Raw genomic sequence first — 21,654 nt, forward strand, 5'->3', positions numbered from 1 at the left:
GGTTGAAGTGCAGCTTATATGTGCTTGGTTAGTGTGCTGTGTGCAGATGTATTGAAGTAGGCCCAATGTTGTGAAGCTGTTGTGCTTAAATTGCCAGTAACACAAGACTTTGTGAATGGCATTGGGTAGGGGTGGTGCAGGCTGTGGTATGTTTTTGTATTCTGCTAATTGTGACACGGTTTCCTGAATGGATGTTACGTTTGTGCATATTGTTAGCTGCCCACAAGGTCGTAATGCATGTCTCCATAGTGTTGTGGTGGGTGTGGGCCAGGGCTGCACTGTTGTGTGCATGGCTAAACATGTGCTGGGTGCGCTGCAGGATCTTTGGTGATGCAGCAATCGCGCATTAATTAGCAGAAGTTTCTGGTGGAGGGGTTTTGGAATAAACAGAAAGTGCACTGACAGTGTGTAACGTTTAATATGGAGTGGTGTACAGAAATGATAGTGGCAATGCAGAGGTTTTGTATGTGATAGCTACATGTGTGTTTGATAATTTGACAGCATTCAATGAGGGAACACTGCAAAAATGCCACTGCAAAGGGAAGAAGTATTGCGTCTACTTTACTGGGCCGTGGCCCTCACTGTAGATGGGAAAGCGCACGTGGCACATCCTGCCATTATGAGCATGCTGGCCATGGAAATGGAATTGTGGGAAATATGCAATTAGGTGTTTAGGGTGTGGTTGTGAGGAAGGGACAGTTTTCCATATCTTCCCAATACTGTGTTGTGAGGTTGGTGGAGATGGAGAGACGCACAGTACTTATTGCCAGTGATACCTTTGTGTGCCATCTGCACAGGTGTTGTGTGCAAAGAAGCGTTGCTGGTAATTTCTGGTTGGAAGGAGTGGACAGTTTCTGGGGCTGTCAGGGTGACTGCAGTTATGCAGATATGTGGCCTCCATCACGAACGTAGACTTTGTCGTGGTGCACTATGGAAGTCTACATCCGGGTTACATGTCGTGTGGAATTTTAATCCGTCACCTGAAGAGGTTGCTGAAGGCAGTGATGCAGATTTTTCCTACTGCCAAGTTTGTTTTCTCATGCATAACACCAAGAGGAGTATAGGCCCATGCTGGTGCAATTTGTCCCCAGCCAGAGGTTGGAAGGTGTGTTATAAACAGAAGCAGGTGTGAATGTATGCAGACTGCTGGCATGTTGGCATGAGATCATGAGGTGGCAAAATATGCAGTGGTTCCATAGAAAAGGCATTTATTTGAGTGCCATTGGAAATGCCATTTTCTTTTCCACTGTGCAAGAAGCATTGACCAGAATGTGGTAAAAATGTGAGGAGAGGCAAACAGAAACGCATATAAAGGGAAGAAACCAAAAAAGTTGCTTGCACGCACCTAAAAAAAAATAAACCTTCTTACATCTATGAAGGAAGACTCAATCCCCTACCCAGCTTGATATTGCTTTGCCCGCCAGCCCCCACCCCCACTCCCTCACTATCACAAAAAGGTAGCAGGTTTCTGCTGTACTTTCAGGATTACACGTGCCACATCCTGGATGACCATGTCGATGTATGCGGATGGAGAAATTTTGCATACTTTTACTGAAGTTTGCAGTTGACGTGCTTTGGAATGGCACAACACTTGTACTGTGATTGTGTAACTATACATGTGAAGTGTTGTACAGGAATGACAGTGTTGGATGATGGCGGCTTCAATGCGATTGGTGCTTGAGGGTGTCCCTATTTACGCTTTACCCAATGAGGTAGTGCTGCAGAGAAGATAGTGGAATGGGAAGAAGGACTGCTACAGTTTTACAGTGGTGCGTCCATCACGGTACTTTGGGAGGCGCACATGTTACAATCTGCCCTTCCCACCATGTTGCCCAATTGACATGGCACTGTGGGCATTGTCCAATCAGGTGATTATGGTGGGCGGCAATAGGAAGAAGGACTCCTACTTCACTTGGGCCCGGCCCTCGCCATACCTGGGGAACCACACGTGCCACACTGCGCTTCTTGCCATGCTGGCCTATGGAAATGGAACTGTAGGGATTTTCCTGTCAGGTGCTTAGGGTGTGCGTCACATGAAAATGCACCAATAGGAAGAAGGACTCCTCCTGCTTCACTGGGGTGTGGACCTTGCGCTAGTTCAGAAAGCGCATGTGCCACATTCTGCCCTTCTAAGCATGCTGCCCAATGGGAATGTGACTGTGGGGATTATCCAATTAGCTGCTTAGGAAAGGGTGGTAACAAATTCTTACTTTACTTCGTGTTCTCAGACTGGTAGAAATGGAGAGACGCAGAGTGCTGTTACTGGGTGAATCCTTTGTGGTACATTTGCACAGGTATGCCCAGGAAAGAGCCTTGCATGGCAATTTCGGGTCGGAAGGAGTGGAGGCATTGTGGTGCACTGCTGATGTCTGCAATGTCTGCGCTGTCATTGACCTTTGCAAAGAAGTGGTCACTTTCGCGCCTTTTCATGTTGTCGTGGTACAGTAAGGAGCTCACATTTGGGTTTTGCACCTTGTTCATATGTGTTGCATCAACTCAAGAAATTGATGAAAGCAATGTAGTGTTTTTTTCCCACTGCGAATATTCTATTCTCATCTATACCGCCAAGAAGAGGGTGGGACTGTTCTCATTCATTTTGTTCACACCCAGAGGGTGGAAGGTGTATCATCAATGGAAAAATTGCAACTTTTTAGTGCAATTCTGGAATGTTCTTCTGCAACAATGACATCATTGCTTCTAAAAATGCAGATTTCCTCCATGACAATGGCATTCCTTTGTCCAACATTGTCAATGGTATTTGTGCTCCATCTACAAGATGCGTTGAAGAGCTTAGTGTAAGAATGCACGGAGTACAGAAAAAGAAAAATCTGTATAAAAAGCAAAAATCCTTTTCTTATCCATACCACTAAGAAGGGTATGCACCTGTTCTAATGCAGTTTATTCACAGTCAGAGGGCGGAAGGTGTATAATCAATGGAAGCATGTCTACTTTGCAATGTTCTTCAGCAACAATGACATCATTGATTCCAAAAATGCAGACTTATTCTATGACAATGGAATTTCTTTGTCCAATATTGGCAATGCTGTTTTTTTGTTCCATCTACAGGGTGCAGTGAAGAGCTTACTGTAAGAATGGGCAGAGTGCAGAAAAATAAAAACTCTATAAAAACCACAAAAAGTATGTTTCGTTAAAACCATCTAAAAAAACAAAACCACAAAAGGCTCTTCTTAGAGCCAACACTACATATGAAATCTGCTGTCCTGGTTGAAATGTATTCCACCATGCCCGCACAGAGCACAAAATGTACGCGAACACGCGTTCCGCAATTCCACGTGCCACATCAGGCCCATTTGCAAAATGGCACACATGGAAATGGGTCTGTGGAAGCTAAGAGATTGTGCAATAAGGCTCCTGGGTGTGGTGTGAGCAAGAATGTGTTGGAAGTGTAACATTTGCAAAATAGTCACCAATTAAATATTATAGCACTGTATATAATCTTGCTAGCCGGTAATTGCAATAGCTACTGCAAAGGGTGCGCAGGGACTTGGACATGCATTGCGAATGAAAGCCATCAACTGCAACTCGGTCCCAATACCCACTGTGTTCCTTTCTTCTTGCCTGTGAACAAAGGGCCACTCTACAGGTTGCCATGAACAGTACAATACACCAGCGAATGTATATATCCAACGTCTGATTCACTAGTCCTAAACAGCTTGATCAGCGCGCTGCCATATGTCTGAATTTCTCACCAGGGGTAATGTGTTCTCGCAGATATTGCTCTGCAGCATATTATATGACATGTATTACGACACAAAACTGTTATTTGTGCGTCTTAAAATATTGCAATCTGTGCATTGAAGTGAAAGTACAGCCACTTGATGGCACGCCATTAGCCGTATCTGTAGGATTCATGGAGATGAGTACATTTTGCCACATAGGAATGCTTTTCATCAGGAGACACGCAGTTTCATTACGGAGAGCAACAAGACAGCTGTTCAGGCAGCTGCACGCAGCCACAGTACCTTTGCAACTGGCACTGATAACCTTTGAAATCCGAAGATTTTGTTGTTTACTTTTATCTGTCTGCGAGTTAGCAAGCAGCAACAGGGTTTATATTTTCCAGACTCACTACGGACTGTCATGTGTGCAGTGCAATCTTATATGTACCTGTACAAACCGCAGTGAGCAACTAGCTATGTAACCTCACGGTGCTAAGTGCACAGACGGTGTGTCACTTTCACGGGTCATGGAAAGGCAAGCAGCTCATCAATCAAAGCACTGGGCCTTTTAACACGCCCACTGTACACTGGAGCATCCTGCTCCTTGCTCCCAATGGGCCTCAGGCAGCCAGGCGTGACACTGCCATAAATCGTTAGCTTTGCAACATGAAATCCGTAGGTGGCAGGACTGTTTCAAATGCTGTAGCCTGTTGCATGAATCAGTAGGGTTGGCGACAAGGGCGGAATTACCAGGGGACAGAGGATGACATACGCATACGTATAGCTGTGCCACCGTCAGACGTCTGGTGCCACGACTAATTTAAAGGGAATGAGAAGATGCAGACATAAGGCCAGTCATGCAGTCCTATGGACACTTCCATTGCGATTGGACATATGCCGGGCAGGTGCACTCTCAGTAGGAAACCTCCATTTTGCTTACCTGCAGGCATCTCGGGCAGCTCTGTGCGCTACAGAGTCACAATGCAATTACAGCACCAAAGCAACAAATAAGCTCACACTGACAAACAGTTTACATGTACATGTTTAATTTGGAAGAAACATCACCAGTATTAGGACAGGGTAGGGGTACTAGTAATTGTTTATCAATTGTTCAATTTTTACATACAGGCTCACGACAATCTGATTGATTTTGTGTGGCTATATGCTGTTGTGGAAGAGGTGCCACTTCTGATGCATTCCTTCAATGTGAAGTATGTCCTGTTACACACAAACACATGAGTGAAGTGTACATAAAGCAACAGAAGTTAACTACATTACTTTTTAGATTGTGCTGCTTGCCAATGCAGTTACTATTGTTACTCATTTAGTGAAGAGAGACTTTCTCTTCCAGCCATTCTAGGGTGCTTGGCATTGTTGCGTAAAAAAAACAAATACCATGGTTTGCTATTGTGGTACACTGCAGAAATTCTGCAATCATAGGAGAAACTTCAGTTCAGTTACCACGTTGCAGTCACGTTCTGCTCTCAATACTTTGCATTCGTTACTCTGCTATTGGCTTCTACATTTCCATGTACAGCGGCAGTGTGGTAATATTGTTGGATGCACATGTCACTTTGTGTACTGGTGTATTCCATTATGGTGCATACTTTATGCCTTTGTCTTGTTTGTTTCATAAGTACAGAGTTTGCACACTTACCTTACTTCTTTCTCCTTGCAATGTACATATATGGTGCTATTTGTACATGTTTATTCACTTTCATGAATGGTAGCAGTATGTAAGAGAACACATGCTGTTTCCAGCAGTTTGAATGCTAGCTGCTACATGTGCACAGATGTACAGTTTGTGGTTATTGTGCTCATCGGCATGGAGACATCAATTCCGAATGCTGTATGGTACATCTACACAAACTAATGGCTTCCTGGTAAAAACCTATGAAATTCAGTGAAAAAACTTTGTTAAAGGGACGTTATGGTTAAGTGGCGCTACTACAAATCTATCAACTTCACAGAAAAATTATACTGGAGGAACTTTCTGGATCCACTGCCCTACTAAAAACCTATGAAATAAACCAACAAAAAACATTGTTAAAGGGATGTTATGGTTAAGTTGCGCTACTAAAAACCTATCACCTTCACTGAAAAATCTATACTGAAGGAACTATCTGGATCCACTACTCTACTAAAAAACTATCAAATAAACCAATAAAAAATGTTGTTAAAGGGACGTTATGGTTAAATAACACTACTAAAAAATCTATGAAACTCAATGGAAAAACATTGCTACAGGGAAGTTATGGTTACAGGTAAAACCAAAAAACTCCAGAAATTCGTCAGTTATGGTAAGTACATAGCCATAACATGCGCTACCACTGTGCACTGCAAGGACTAACACCCATGACCTCAAAGATGACATCAAAAATGTCATTGATGACATTACTGATATATACACTATACTTTACCTATCAGTTTGAAACCACTGTGTCCCTCACTACCTTCACTTGTACTCACCTATGTCCACTTAGCTTTAATAAGAATCAATGAGGAAATTCACACATTCCCGGGGTTCATAGTTACCTACCTATTCTCCCACCTTCCTTCATCTTCCTTCTTTCATCCACAAGTACTTACCTTTTCTTATGATGTTCCTTCCAACAGTATTACTATCCTATATTCCACTAAGGCCATATGAAAATTCCTCTTGCACTCTAAAAATGACATTGATTTCATCTATAACACAAATCAATATTTGTACTATATATATTACATGGCCACGCTAGTGGCCATGTAGTTATGGTTAAGTTGGTGTTTCCATAGGAAGAACACTTTTTGGGTGGCTTATAACTTCGCTCTCCCTGGACGAATCCTCACCAAACTTTGCAAAAAAAGTATATGGCCCACACTGACTTTTTTTGCAAAGTTTGGTGAGGATTCGCCCAGGGGGGGAAAAGTTATAGTGGGGGCCCCAACATTTTTTTTTAGACTGAATGGGAAAAAACTTTGCGCACGGCTACAGCCTGAACCGCTGGACGGATTTACACCAAATTTGCGGCAGAGTGGCAGCCTGGTTCCAAAAGCGTGCTTTTGCAAATTTGGTGTAAATCCGTCCAGTAGTTTTTTTTAAAAATGACCAAAATGTAAGGCAAAAAAATGAGTGATATCTGTGTTCGCTTCGCGGACGGACTTCCCTGTTCGCTCCGCGGACAGCACCCCGATTGGCCCATGGCCTTGCGTCATGTCCGCGGACATGTGACGTGTTCGCTGATTGGACGGCGAGGGGCATGGAGCACGTCAGATTTTCTGTGGCGCCCGCCATCTTGTATTCGCCGTCGACCGCGTACAGCGCGGTGAAATGTGGATAAAAAATTGTATTTAGTGCCCTGTGTTGGTGTGTAAGAGTGTTTGGAGAGGGCGGGGGAGTATGAGATAGGTTCAATGTTTTGTTTTTTTATGTGCTAGAAGTTTTTGTTGCGTTCGATTTGTCTGCGGAGAACACGGCTGTTCTGACATTTTGTAAATAAACTAAATGGTGGGGTGTTTAGAGGACGGAGTATGTGTCATTTTTTGTTCGCAAGGAAGGTAAAAATGAGCTATGAACACTCGCGGTGTACTTAATTGTTCGTAAATACACAAACTGGGGGTGTCCTCAGACGCTGTCCGTATTGTAATCTGTCTAGTTGAATGTGTTCTAAGAACACTCACGGTGTCCCGAAATGGTTGCAATTACACAAAATGGGGGTGTTCTGAGAACGTTGTTTGTATTGTTGAAAGTGTTTTAAGACCACTCCTTTTGTCCGCTAATAGTACAATTTCCTATGGGCGTCAACCGACTTTTTGTCCACTAAAGAAACGATTAATCCGGCCGGTGTGCGCCGACATTATGTGATAATCCTATGACTGGCGCTATTGACCTGGCTGACTTGCTTTTGCGACACTAAATCATATCTCCCGCGCCTAAGCCTGATATTATCAAAGCATTCATATTCCCCGCCTCTCTCTGTGACGTTACAGGGGCCGTCATCAAACGCGCCCAGTCCTCTCCAGTCCTAAGTGACTTTACAAAGAACCCGGAAGACAACACATATTATGTCACAACACAGCGCGCCACAATTCGAAATATGAAACAGTGATTTAAAAGCAAACAGCAAGATTGTAAATTTTGTAAAGTACATTTATTTGACATCAAATGTTTAGAGAATATTCAGCAATTTGCATTTGTCTTTGTTGTCGATCCGCAAAAGTTCATGTTGAGGCACGCGATGTTCCTTTGCGGTACAGAGGGTGTTAGATCAGCTTACAACTCAGTGCGCCACAATTCGGAATATGAAACTGTGGTTTAAAAGCAAACAGCAGGATTGTACATTTGGTAAAGTACATTTATTTCACATGAAATGTTTAGTGAATATTCAGCGATTTGCTATTGTCTCTGCTGTCGATCAGCAAAAGTTTATTTGGAGCCACGCGTTGTTCCTTTGCGGTAGATAGGCTGTTGGTTTATGATAAAAGCAATAAATGGTCGCTCTGATAATCGGAAGGTTGCTCCAACAATGAGCCATTAGACCACCCTACTGGTTGGTATGTTGTTTGTAGCCGCTAGTACTGCGTAAGGGCATATTGGTCCTTGGCGATTGTCCCATAAAATGGTGAGGGTCATGAAGTTGCATATTTGGACATGCACCTGGCAGTTGAAGACCCCATCCGCTGGAGTCTGTAAATCGTGACATAGGTAAAATGGAGCCACATACCTGTTTTAAAAAACATAAATTAGTCTCACCAGCCGATCTTCATTAAAAATCATCATTTTATTTATTAGGGCGTGAAAATATTTGCTATCGAAGATAGTGCAACAGAGTATGTTAATAATAAAATAATAATATTTTCCCATTCATATAGCGCTAAGAACCGTGAGGTATCTAAGTGGTGCTTATTATTAACCACGGTGTGTGGTGCTCATTTATCGACCACGGAAGGATGAAAGGCTGAGTTTGGCCTTGCCGGGATTCGAACTTGCGTTAGCAAGCTGTGCACGGATGTCAAAGCGAGCGTTGTACTCGCTGTGCCACTTGACAGGCTACAGTGAAGTGGCACAGCGAGTAAAGCGCTTCACCGCCTATAGACCGGTTAAATTATTTATATTAATCCACCCTGTGTCGTCTGCCTTTTTCAGAGCCCTCTAAACAACAGGGGATCAATTCGGCGGTGATAGTGCGCGGTAGAAAACATTATGCCACTTTCAACGAACAAGTTCACCTTGAGTGGTCTTTAATGCTACGCTATTGTAATTATATTTGGTATAAAACAATCTAAAGGGTTACTTACAGTACAATTGCAATTTCCCTTGTCTACGAGTGGTGCAGTCCCAAAATACGACTCCGCGTGTGCCAACGATCTTTCGCATAGTGATATAATATATAAAAGTGGTTTTGTTTCAGAAATTTCATCTTTATCTTCTCTTACGTTTTAGCAACACTCCTTCAAGAGAAGTCTTTCATCACAATCTCTGTCTGTCAAGGTCAAAACACAATACAACCTTATAGTCCGCTTCGTGAGCCTCTCTGGGGCCCGAGAAAAAAATGGAAGCAGCTGACCATCACTGTGAACGAGCATACATTCTTACTTTGCAACATTCTGTGTAAAGCCATCTGTAGAAGTTGTGGAAGCAGCTGACGTTCACTGTGAACGAGCATAAATTCTTACTTTGCAACATTCTGTGTAAAGCCATCTGTAGAAGTTGGTTTTTGCACACCATGTTTGTATATTGTTTGCGTGATATTAAAAAAAGTTTGTTTAAAGGACGTTATGGTTCTAAGTACAGCCGAAAGACCCCTGAAAATCGCAAGTTATGGTAAGCTTTGAAAAATAACTGGCGCCACCACCGTGCACTGCTAAGAGTAACACCCAGGACATCAAAGATGACATCACAAATGTCATTGATGAAATCACTGATGACATCACATGTGTATGTACTTTTCATGGAATTTGTGTACTAGGGATTTTTATTATAATGTTTCGAAAAAAGTGTCAAGGATATTGCAATAAATATCATACCGTTATTAGTGCTTTGAACGATGCATTGATATAAATAGCATTGTATTATGGGATTCTACCTAGTATACTGAGCTACTAATGGAAAAACATAGCATTGTGTGCAGAGTACAAGATGAAAGTATAATATGTGTAATGTTAATATGTTGAATAATGAAATAATAATTGTCCTGAAATGTTCAAAAAATCACAAAATGGGGTTGTTCTGAGGACATTATTCGTATTGTGTGATTGCTTAGCTGTATGCAATGAGGGAATGGCACAGAGAGTAAAGTGGACGCCGTCCGCGGACACCACGGCTGTTCGTGGACAGGGCATGCTACATCCGGGTTTTTCCAGGAAATCCAACATGGAAAGAAGACTGTACGGATCAGTCAATCAGATGTCGAGGTTGTGGATTTGTGTTGAAAGAGACTGTGTGTGGTGAAGATGGCAGAAGTGGAGAAAGTCAGGATGTTGGTGCTCGGAGATATGTTTGTGCATGGTTTACAGCAGTACGCTGAATGCAGGCATGTTGCAAAGAACTTTGATGTGAAAGGAGTGGAGGTGGTGTGGAGCAGTGTGCCTGATTGCAATGTACAGGGAATTGTACAAGTTTGTGAGGATATGGCCACGATGAACAGTCCGCATGTGGTAGTTTTGCTCTATGGTGCTTTCCATTTGGGCATCGTCAGTGCCCCTACTTTGTTGGCTGATTTGGAACGCTTGGTTCAAGCAGTAATGAAGATCCTTCCAAATGCAAAAGTAATTTTTTCTGGATTACTACCTAGGACAATATGGGACAATAGTTCAGTTTTTGTCCTCAGCAAAATTTTGCTAGGTGTGTCATCAACCGAGGCATGTGTGCCTTCATGCTTAGAGCTGGTATGTTCTTCTTTAACAATGAGAATATTGATGCCAGTAATGCTGTTAATTTTAAAGAAGATGGCATTTCTTTATCTTTTACGGGAAATGCCTTTCTATTTTGGAATGTAAGGGTTGCTTTGGAGAAGGTTATGTGAAGATTTTAGGAGTAAAGTAAGAAAAAAAAACAAGAAAAAAATACAAAATAACAGGTGTCTGTCAAGCATCTGTAAAAAAAAAAATAAAAACACGGCTCTTTTCAGAGCCAACTTCAAAGGGGAAATGGGGCACACTATTTAAATTTACATTCACCACGCTCAGATTTTCGATGTGTCCGCGGACATGGCGGTAGTCCGCGGACATGAAAATCACTACGAGGGGGTTAGTATGTTCTATGTTACATGTATATGAAGTCAGGGATATTATGGTTAAGTTGTGCTACTAAAAACCTATGAAATTCAGTGAAAAAACTTTGTTAAAGGGACGTTATGGTTAAGTTGCGCTACTAAAAACCTATGAAATTCAGTGAAAAAACTTTGTTAAAGGGACGTTATGGCTCAAAGTAAAACCGAAAAACCCCTGAAATTCGGCAGTTATGGTAACATAAGCAACCATAACTCGCGCCACCGTGCACTGCTAACACTAACACCCAGGACATCAAAGATGACATCACAAATGTCATTGATGATATCACTGATGACATCACATGGCTGGCTCTCCCTTTTTATCCTTTACTGACATATCGAAGCCACATAGTTTTCTTCAGTAACAGTCAGGAAGTAAAAATTGAAAAGGTACTATATTTGTAGACTTAGGGTCCAGTCATATCATATGAAACATATACATAGCGGAAGATACAGGCTTGAAAGAGAGCAATCCTTTCTGTGCATTAAGATAATCATTATGGTTATCAGCACTTTCTCATAGTTTTATTTTTATTACTCTACCTTCCCTCTATAGGCTCATATTTGTATACATTATACTCACTCTCCATAGAGTGAATGGGAAAATAATTTTGCTCGCACCTACAGCCCAAACCGCTGGACGGATTTCCACCAAATTTGGACCAGGAGCAGCGGCTTGGTCCCGAAAGCGTGCTTTTGCAAATTTGGTGAAAATCCGTCCAGTAGTTTTTTTTTAAAATGACCAAAAAGTAGGTAAAAAAAAATTAGTGATATCTGTGTTCGGTTTGCGGACACACTTCCCTGTTCGCTCCGCGGAAAGTGTCCTGATTGGCCAATCGTCTTGCGTGATGTTCGCGGACATGCAAAGTGTTCGCTGATTGGACGGCGTGGAGCGTGAAGCGCGTCAGATTTTTCGGTAGCCCCCGCCATCCTGGATTCGCGGACGTTCCCGGACAGCGCGGTGAAACTTTGTTCAAAATGTGTATTTTGTAGAGTGTGTTGGTGTGTAGGAGTGTTTGGGGAGGGTGGGAGTGTATGAGATAGGATGAAAGTTGTGTTTTTTATGTGTTAGACGTTCTTTTTGTGTTCGATTTGTTTGCGGCCATCACGGGTGTTCTGAAAGGTTCTAAATAAACTGACTAGGGGGTGTTCTAAGGAGTCAATATGTGTCCGTTTTGTTCGCAAGCAAAGTGAAACTGTTCTAAGAACACTCGCGGTGTCCGGGGAGTGTTCGCAGGTGGTGTCCTGAGGACGCTGTCCGTATTGTTCTCTGTCAAGTTGAATGTGTTCTAAGAACACGCGTGGTGTCCTGAAATGTTCTCAAATAAACAAAATGGGGGTGTTCTGAAGACGTTTTTGAGAACACTCGCGGTGTCCGGGGAGTGTTCGTAGGGGGTGTCCTGAGGACGCTGTCCGTATTGTTCTCTGTCAAGTTGAATGTGTCCTAAGAACACTCGCGGTGTCCTGAAATGTTCACAAATAAACAAAATGGGGGTGTTCTGAAGACGCTTCTAAGAACACTCGCGGTGTCCGGGGAGTGTTCATAGGGGGTGTCCTGAGGACGCTGTCCGTATTGTTCTCTGTCAAGTTGAATGTGTCCTAAGAACACTCGCGGTGTCCTGAAATGTTCGCAAATAAACAAAATGGGGGTGTTCGGAAGACGCTTCTAAGAACACTCACAGTGTCCAGGGAGTGTTCGTAGGGGGTGTCCTGAGGACGCTGTCCGTATTGTTCTTTGTCAAGTTGAATGTGTCTTAAGAACACTCGCGGTGTCCTGAAATGTTCGCAAATAAACAAGATGAAGACGCTTCTAAGATGACTCCCGGTGTCCGGAGAGTGTTCGTAGGGGGTGTCCTGAGAACGCTGTCCGTATTGTTCTTTGTCAAGTTGAATGTGTCCTAAGAACACTCGCGGTGTCCTGAAATGTTTGCAAATAAACAAGATGGTGTTGTTCTGAAGACGCTTCAAAGAACACTCCCGGTGTCCTGGAATGTTCGTAGGGGGTGTCCTTAGGACGCTCTCCGTATTGTTCGTTGTTAAGTTGAAAGTGTTCTAAGAACTATCGCGTTGTTCTGAAATGTTCGTAGGGGGTGTCCTGAAAACGGTGTCCGTATTGTTCGCTGGCAAGTTCAAAGTGTTCTAAGAACACTCACATTGTTCGCGGACATTAAAAGTTTCCCATAGATCATAGTTGAAATGTTTGACTCTATGGATGTGATATGCTGCGGTGGTTGTTGCCAGGGCATAGAGTCTTGGGTGCATGGCCATTTGGCCATGCACCCAAGATTGTATGCCCTGGCAACAACCACCACAGCATATCACATTCATATTTGCTTATAACTTTGGGTGAAAAACAAATGTATAAGGAACAAAGGTATTAGATACTATGGATGTGATATGCTGCTATGGTTGTCCTTATTATTGTATACTTACTGTTTGGTCTAGTAATGGGAGTCCATGTTTTTCTTCTTCATTTATGTGATAAAAGAAAATAGCATGTTAGTATTAGTATTTTGTAATGACTTATTACATTGTATAAGCAATATACTTTTCTTTTTTTTCGACCCTCATATTTAGTAGAGTACAAATCAGAGTACTGTGCTATTTGCTCAGTTTCTGTATTTGTTGCTAAAATCATTGGGTCTGTGAGAGAAAAAAAAATCCATGTTGGATTAAAAAAAAAACTTTTTCTGTTATGCTACAGTTTATTTGTTTGTTTGTTTTCAGTGTTCACTTGTTGTTTCTGGCTAATGCTTTATACTTTGCTTTGTTGTATTTTTTTTGGAGCAGTAACAGATTCTTCATTTGTTTTGATATTATAAAATTTTGGAGCAGTTAGATACCAATTGGCGTATTCTGTCTATTTTTTTAATATATTTTAGTGGTTTTGATTTATCTATTTGGATATTGTTAAATTTTGGGACAGTTAGATACCAATTGGCGTATTCTAACTGTGTATTTTTTGGCCTAATTTAGTGGTATTCATTTATCTGATTAGTTGTTGTAGAATCTTTGAGCTGTTAGATAGCTCTTGGAGTATTCTAACAGTTTATGTTATTTTAACACAAATTTATATTTTTGGGACAGTTAGATACCAATTGGCGTATTCTAACCGTGTATTCTTTGGTCTAATTTAGTGGTATTAATTTATCTGATTAGCTGTTGTAGAATCTTTGAGCAGTTAGATAGCTTTTGGAGTATTCTAACACTTTATATTTTTTTAACACAAATTTATTTAAAGGTTTAAATATAGTTTATTTATCAAATTTTGGTTTTAAGAACATCAAATAAGCGTTTGTAAGATTTGCTGGTAATCTCTGCTTTAGAGTAATGGTACTATCATTACTTTCAAACCATCCACATTTCTTTTTTATATATTCAGTGTAGTGCCCTGAATTGGTTGTGGCTCCTGCGTGGTAGATTATACCTATTGTTGTGAAGGTTTTCTTACCAAGTGATATTTGACCATGTGTGAATCCAGTCAGCTTGCAGTTGTTTTTGGTACCATCTGCGTTGTAACGTAGAAGCATTAGTATTACGTATTTACTATGTGTTTGTATTACTAACGTGGAGCGATTATCTGAATTGCAGGTAGAGCATAATGTACCATGGTTTGCATTTTGTACAAGTTACTGAAATGGAATGGATTCACTCACAATTTGGTATTGATATATATATGAAGCGTTCATTGGGGATTTCTTCTTGTGTCACATTGTTGCAGAGAGTGCATGTATGTTTCCACATGTATGAAATCTGAAAGATTTCATTTATAGGTATGTTTTTGTTTTCCAGTACTTGTAGTAAGTACATTAGAAATTCTTGTGGATCTTCCTGTGAGTTTATAGTGAATTTCACCATTCCAGCACAGTAGTCCAATTGTCGTCTTATTCCAAAAACACTGTATGTGTTGTCAGGATTGTTTGCTGCATTTCTGTGAAGTACTAACATTTGCAAACACAATGGGTCTGTACTGTGTGAGTAAATGTTGCCAACAATTGGTGGTAATTGAAATAGAATATTCATTGCTACATTTGCATAGCAACTTACACCAACTATATTTGAGAATTTAAATGGTCCAGGTAGTTCTGTATCTAACTGCTTTTTTTGGAGTTTGTCTTCCTTCTTTAAAGAAGTACCTGGTTTACTTTCTCTAATTGATTCTTTTTTGTTTGTGGTACTTGATGAAGTATTAGTTTCTTTTACTCTCTTTGGAGGATTTGCAGTGACGTCCTGTTGCATTTCTGTTTGATTTAGTTTTCTTTTACAACGTTTTAGTTTTTGTGGAACAGAATATGTGTTTAGGTGGGGAGTGTATAGTGAGCGAAGTCTATTATATTCCAAAATGCAAGGAATATCAGCGTTTACTTTACTTGCATCAAAGTTGATTAGAAATAGACCGTCAAGTGTACGTAAGCGTGATAGTGCTACGTAGCTCATGCCTTCTTTAAAGACTGTGTTACCAATATCTATCATTGCTTTGTCTAGGGTAAGACCTTGTGATTTATGAATTGTGACTGCGTATGCAAGAGTTAGAGAAAATTGTTCTCTGCGTACATACATATCTTTGAAGAGAAGGAATCTAGCTGTTGAGCGTCCTATCCGTTTTACTTCTGAAAGTTTGTCAAAGAGTATATTGACTAACTGAATTTTGTTGTCACGTGGGTATGTTTGAAAGCCAACAACTGTACCCAGTGCTCCATTAACTAGTCCTTGGTCCACGTCAAGGTTACGTTTAAGCATTACTCTGCAATTTAAGGATAATTTTAACATCTTTTCTAAGCCTGCTGTGTTTGAGATTGATTTTTCTAAATTATTTAGTCTTGTTGTGGCTTGGTCACACATGGGTAGTGTCATACCATGTACATCTAGTTTGTCTGTGGCGCTAATTTCCATTATTGGTTGCATTTCTTTACTTAGCATGATTTCATTGAATTTGAAACAGCTTGCAAGAGTTGGCATTAAGGCCATACAATTGACATTTTTGTGGGCTAATTGTTCCATAACATCCGTAGCACATGCATTATCGCCATAAAGTGCATTAATGTGCCGGGTTTTCAATGTTGCTTCTGCTTCTTTAGAAAGTATACCAACTCTCAAACTTTTTAAAATGTTGGCATAAGTTAGATCTGCAGATTGGCGCATGTTTTCTGTTAATTCTCTGTACTGGAAATGTTGCCAAAGGTTGACATTTCCAATGCTGCCAACAGTTTTACAGCAGAGTTTGTGCCCTAATGTTTTAAAAATAGGTTCACCTTTTACTGGTGTTAATTGAAGCAGATCTCCAAAAACAATAATGTGTTTTCCTGCAAAGAGCTCTTCATAGTCTGTTTTGAGTACTTCTTGTAATCTGAGGTGAATCAAAGCTAACATCAGGTTGGAGACCATGCTCACTTCATAAATTAGTAGCATTTTCATTTGTTTCAATACTCTGCGTAATTCCATTGCAGCTTCTGCAGAAAGTTTGTAATAGTCTAATTTGTTCTGGTGTTCTACTTGTAATAGTAGTAATCGGTGTAATGTAACACCACCTATGTTGTAGGCAGCTAAACCTGTGGGGGCAGTGACAACAGCTGACAGTTTGTTGTTTGTCAATTGTTGAAGGAACTTACTAATGATTTTGATTAGGAATGTTTTGCCAGAACCAGCTTCACCACTGACGTACAGTAGTATAGGTTTATAATTATGGCAGGAACATTCTTTATTTTCATGTTTTAAACCATGTGCAATTTGTTTTGTTACTTCTTAAAAAATACTACTTTTCTCATTGTTTAGTTTTGATTGTAGTATAGTTAAGTCTTCCTTATCTTCATACTGACACATGGTGTTTTCTACTTCTATCATAGCTAATTCTGCCTCATTTGTTATTAGTGGATCTCCCAGTGGTTCTTGGCTTCCTGTTACAGAAGGTTGACTACTGTCAGGAGTATCCTTACCTAGTTGGGCTTGGAGTTCTTCTTCATGTTGCTGTTCATTGTGCAACATTGTTTTGTACTGTGTAAAGTTTACATCAGTTATAGTGCTTTCATTTGCTTTGAAAGCATCCTCATATGAGTCATAGTTATCTAGTAATTGTTCTTCTTTTCTCCATGGTTTGAAGAGTTGTAGCAGGGACATGTAATATACTTCTTTATGTTGAGGAGTCTTCAATGACGATTTGATATGATTAATTAAATTTGGTTTAGTGAGTTTAACTAAGCTGCCTTCACAGTCTGTCACTGGGCTATTTGGTATAGACACATGTTTTCCAAAGTATTACTTCTGTTTGGGTAGTATGTGTCCAATAAATTGTTTTTTAAAATGTCTTGGCTGTTATGATCATGTTTGGCTATTGTTTCTATATCTTCATATGATTTTAGAACTCTTTTTCTAGATTTAGCTGGACCAAGACTTAGCCATACTATATTTTCAGATTTACCATACAATGAAGTACCAGTTAAACGATCAGTTGCTTCATAGGATCCACATTCTCTATGGGTGAGCATTTTTATGCCCAAGCTGTATAATTTCTGAGATACTGTTTTATCTGATGACAGGTCATTCCAGAGGTCTTGGAGCTCTGTCTTTTCTGCTTTAGTTAAGTATGCTGTGACATATCGTGCAACTGCAGTAGAATTGTCTGCAATGTACTGCACATCTATGTTTGCATTCCATAAGTGGGCAATGATTGCATTATAATCATTGATATATTTTTCTTCTTCTTTTCTTTTTATGTAATATGTATTTTTAGGTGACTTACCTTTAACACTATGTCTAACTGAAGACATGAGGTTGTTTACTTGACCTGTATTTGTAACTAGTCTAGGGAAACCAAATCGGCATTTGGTGTAGTATTTGCCTTTGTTTTTGTATTTGCGACGACAATATTTTCCACATTTGTGCCTTTGAAATTGTAAAATTTGTGCACGAAGATCACTATTTGTGGCTTCTGATGGAATTTCACAAGTGACATATTTTTCAATAAACTGTAAAACAGTGGCATCACTGTCTTGACCAAATTTAGGAGCATCTTTAATCCATAAAAGCATGTGGATATGTGGTGCTCCTCTGGCTTGGTATTCTTTTCTCCAAAAGAAGTGTTGCACTTCTCCAAGGGGAGGAACAGTTTTATTACAAATAAAATGTATCATAGCAATGAAGCGATGGTGAAAATATCTTGAAACATTAACAGGATCCAAAGAACAAAGTTCTCCAGGTGTTAGAATATCTATGTTTGTTTTGTTTTTATTTGATATGCGTAGGCAATCATGTAAATCTTTCCATGCATATTCTGCACAACTTAATGTAACAAACCAAGTGGGTGGGCTGTAAGGACCTACATAGTCTATTTGCAAATCTGACCATGGGAGAGTTAGGCCTCTTTTCATCAATGGTGCTCTATGCATTGGTGAAGCAGGTTTAAATTGGGCGCATACTAGACATCCTCTAGTATATAATTCCACATCTTGGGACATATGTGGCCAGGAAGCATAATCTTTTAGTATTTCTAATGTTTTTTGTGAACCTCTATGGCCTGCAGTTATGGCATCATGTGCATGGTGTAGCATTAGTCCTCTGAATGAAAGGGGTACTACCCACTGTATTTGTCCTGTTATGGACTCTCTAATCATGAGTCCATCCTGTAATCTAATTCGTGTTTTGTTCTTTAATAACACCCTCAACTCCTCTTTTCCCATACAATCATTTTCTGTCAAAGAATTTTGTTCGGGATCTATCAAATGATTATAATAGATTCCCAAAATTTGATCATTCTTTTGTGCCTCAATCAAATCTTGGTCTGGCGTGTCATGACTCCACTGCACCACCAGTTGATCTACCTCCTTTGGTGCTTTAGAACGTGTGGCTGCATCAATTTGTATTTCACCCATTAAATAATCAATAGGTAGCAATTCTCCCATCACAGCCCCAATCTTAGCCAGGTGGTCTGCCTTATCATTTCCCTCCTTATCCTCTCCTGGTGTTTTTAAATGCCCACAAATTTTTCTCCAGTATATTGTTAACTTATTCTCTGACACCAATTTGTCTATGGCTTGTATCATTTTTCCATGCTTACGTGGCTTTTTGTTATATGTAACCATGCCTCTTGCTTTCCAACCAGGCAAATACTCCACAAAGCTATTCCGTGCATAGTCAGAATCAGTCACCAGGACAATTTCACTGAACTTTTTATCAACTGCAGTAGCAATTGCTTTATAAATGGCTGCCAATTCCGCCAACTGACTGATCCTATCTCCAATCCTCATCCCTATACTGGGGACACCTTCACATTTCAACCAGACATTTCCTATTCCTGCCACTAACTGTTTATTACTGTCATTTTCAATGTGAAAAGCACAACCATCCACATATACAGTTGGCAAATCCTTGCATGTTTTTTCATCAAAAGCTTTGTGTGGTGATTGTTCAAATTCCTGCAAACTAGTTTCTACTTCCATTTCATTTGGTATTTGTTCAGCTGCACAGTCATGTAAGTCAGCTAACCCTTGAGCAATTGGGTTCTTTTTATTTTGTCCATATCTCACTTCTACGGGAAAACCTTGTAATGCCAGCGTCCATGAAGTGATTCTGGATTGCGCTAGATTACCTGATCTAATTCTTTTACTCTCTAAAAATTGCAAAGGTTGGTGATTTGTTTCAATAATCACCTTTTCTCCCTGAACAATGGGGCGGAAATGTTGTAGCGCCCACACAGTGGATAATAGGGCCTTTTCACATTCATAAAATTTCATTTCAACTTGGGAAAATGCCTCACTTGCATATGCAATGGTTTTGTGATTCAAATCGTGTTTTTGTGATAACACTGCTGACATACAATGTTCAGAAAAACCTATTTCTATAAAGAAATCCCTGTCCTTTATGGGGTATGCTAAACATGGTGCCTTTACAAGACATTCCTTTAATTTAGCCACTCCATCAGACTGCTCTTTTTCCCATTTCCAGGGAGTATTCAGTTTAAGCAGTTTAGTCAATGGTTGAGTGATTTCTGCATAATTTTCAATGAACTTTCTGTTATAGCCTGTCATCCCTAATAAACTTTTTACTCCTTTCACATTTTTTGGATCTTTTAATCTGTGTATGGCCTCTATTTTCTTCTTTAGTGGATTTAGCCCATGTTCAGTCACTTCATGCCCTAGAAAGTTCACTTTTTTCTTGCACCATTGTGCTTTTTGCAAAGATACTTTAGCGCCTGCTTTCTGCAATTGGCCAAGTACATGTCTTATTTCATCAAAATGGCTTTTCAGGCTTTTATTTTTTATCAGGACATCGTCCACATAATCTATTGTTCCTCTTTCCGCTGCATCTGGCATGGCCTTTCTCAAAAATATGCCAAATTCACTCCCACTATTGATGTACCCGAACGGAGCTCTAAGCCAGGCATATTGAGTCCTGTCAAATGTAAAGGAAAATAAATGTTGTATCTCCTCTGCCAATGGCACGCACCAATATCCAGAGGTGAGATCTAATGTGGTAAATACATTTGAACCATGTATCTGAGCTAGGCCCTGATCAATGAATGGCAGTGGCCATCTAGATACTGGTACTCTTTTATTTAACTCTCTCAAGCCTGCACACAGCCGCCATTGACCATTTGGCTTTAACACACCTAAAATAGGTGTATTGGATGTGCTATGAATGGGCCTGATTATTCCCTGCGATTCCAAATTTTTAATAATCTCTGCCAATGATTCTAAACATGCCAGCGGTAGTCTATACTGGCGTACAAACACTGGATTTCTGCTACACCCTTCTGGTAGTGTGGCCACATGTAAATCAGATAAACCACAATCATAAGCATCTTTTGCAAATACATCCTTAAACTCCATAAATATCTCCCTCAGATTGTCCCTCTCTTCATTGCTTTCACACGCATTCGCTAAGGAGATCTGTTCTTCTACCATTTTGGAAAATTCTGGAAAATCTTCTGGTAAGGGAATCTCGGCGCTTTCCTCTAACTGTGTGGCTGTGTCTTTTTGCAAAGCTGCCACTTTTAAATATTTTGGCATATCAGCTTCCACTTCAATGGGCTGATCTTATGTTTCATTTTCATTTAAATTAAATATTATGCAATCCTCTTGATGGCAGCACACTGTCTCATTTGAATCATAAGGATACACAGAATGAATTTTAAATATTCCTTTGGGCTGAGAGTCCAGGTGTTCTGGCAACTCACCCTTGGCATCTACATACTTTTCAGGAATATTTCCAATCACCATGTTATTTAAATCTGCCGTATAATGTGATTTTTGTATGGCCATTCCTAATGGGGAGTTTTCCTCTAAATGAATATCCTGACAACCTTTATTATTTACCATAATTTTTACAGATCCTTCACCAATATCTACCAATGGAATGTATTCATAATCCAGGCCTTGCTGTTTTATGGATTCATTCAGGCATACAAATGCATCAGAATCTTTCATCTGCTGTCCATTTTTGCATTTCAGTGTTATTGCAAACTGTTTTGTAAATGCAGGAATAATAGTATCTTTCCTCATTTGTAATTCGATTGCATAAGGAACCAGTTGTGCACAATGATAAGCCCTTCTTTTGTCTTCAAATTCAGGTGCCGGACCACCTAGGCGTGACCATATTTTTTGATTAAGGAAATCTAACACCATACACATTCTGTGCATGATGTCATTGCCCATGTAAAATTCATTTTGTGCTCCACTCACTATCCATACATTATGGTAAATTGTTTTCTGCCCAATGCTAATTTTAAGCAT

This window comes from Ambystoma mexicanum, chromosome 2q (genome assembly GCF_040938575.1).
Source record: "Ambystoma mexicanum isolate Mex_15411 chromosome 2q, UKY_AmexF1_1, whole genome shotgun sequence".
NCBI classification, from domain to species: domain Eukaryota; kingdom Metazoa; phylum Chordata; class Amphibia; order Caudata; family Ambystomatidae; genus Ambystoma; species Ambystoma mexicanum.